General features: G+C 38.2%; 1 pseudogene; it reads left to right on the forward strand.

Annotated features, from left to right (window-relative positions):
* The first annotated feature begins 296 nt into the window (after nt 1-296).
* LOC128044768 (40S ribosomal protein S6-like) lies at nt 297-1,050 on the forward strand (annotated as a pseudogene).
* Nucleotides 1,051-1,570: the final 520 nt, after the last annotated feature.

Raw genomic sequence — 1,570 nt, forward strand, 5'->3', positions numbered from 1 at the left:
TCAGGAGAGACAGTAGACCCTACAAGAAAAGAAATCTGCACACCAAAAATGAGATAATGTAACAATCGAAAAGGGAACTATAAATACATCTGAAATGGTAACAGATATCAAGGAATGGATGCAACATAAAGTAGAAACGAATATTTTTTAAAGAAAGAAAAAATTAATATGAGAAATAAGTAAATCATTTTCTATAAATGGGAACTATAGTCATTGATGTGAAAAGCTGAATGTATGGCTTAAATAACAACTCTATTCTTTATTGTGTTGCCTTGAAAGCTATCAGCCACTTCCGAATGAAGCTGAACGTCTCTTTCCTGGCCACTGGCTGCCAGAAGCTCTTTGCAGTGGACAATGAATGAAAACTTCATTCTTTCTACAAGAAGAATATGAACACAGAAGTTGCTGCTGATGCACTGGCTGAAGAATGGAAGGGTTATGTGGTCCAGATCAGTGATGGGAATGATAAGCAGGGTTTCCCCGTGAAGCAGGGTGCCCTGACCCATGGCCGAGCTGCCTGCCGCTGAGTAAGGGGCCTTCCTGTTACAGACCAAGGAGGACTGGAGAGAGAAAGTGCAAATCTGTACGGAGTTGCGTTGTGGATGCCAATCTGAGTGTTCTCAATTTGGTATCATGAAAAAAGGGGAGAAGAATATTCCTGGACTCACCAATACTACAGTGCCTCATTGCCTTGACCCCAAAAGAGCTAGCAGAATCCAAAACTTTTCAGTCTCTAAAGATGATATCTGCCAGTATGTCGTGCAAAAGCCCCTAAACAAAGAAGGTAAGAAACCTAGGACTAAAGCACCCAAGATTCAGTGTCTCGAGACTCCACAATTTCTGCAACACAAACGCGGGCGGAATTGCTCTGAAGAAACAGCATGCTAAGAAAAATAAAGAAGAGGCTGCAGAATATACTAAACTGCAGAATATACTAAACTTTTGGCCAAGAGAATGACGGAAGCCAAAGAAAAACAGCAGGAACAGATTGCGAAGAGACAGAGGCTGTCCTCTCTGACAGCTTCTAAGTCTGAGTCCAGTCAAAAATGAGATGTTCTAAGAGTAACAAATAGATAAAATCTGACATTAAAAAAAACTCTATACAGATAAAGATGAAAACCCATGCTTTAGAAAGTAAATCTAAGGGCATCACACAGAAAATCAGCAGGGAAAGGATAATGGGATAGAAGAAATTAAGAGACAACGAAGAAAGAAGAATTGAAATTTTGGTTTTTGTTTTTTTTTTTTTTTTTTCAAATTTCAGAAGGAAACAACAGAAAGAGTAAAGAGAAAACTTTGGAAAAGACAATGGATATAATTTTCCAGAACTAAAGAAAGATATGATTCCATAGACTGAAGAATCACAGAGTTTTGAACAGGATAAATAGCAATCAATCCACACCTAGATAGGTGTAGAGCATTAAAACCCTCAAAAAACTACTAAACAACAGGTTACTTTCAAAGGAATGATAGTAGGAAGGTATAATTCTCATCAGCAGATGCCAGTTTAAAGTGGAATAAACATCTCAAAAGGGCTGAATTCTATAAGCAGCTAAAACATCCTTACAGA

The sequence above is a fragment of the Budorcas taxicolor genome, chromosome 3, assembly GCF_023091745.1.
Source record: "Budorcas taxicolor isolate Tak-1 chromosome 3, Takin1.1, whole genome shotgun sequence".
Lineage (NCBI taxonomy): Eukaryota > Metazoa > Chordata > Mammalia > Artiodactyla > Bovidae > Budorcas > Budorcas taxicolor.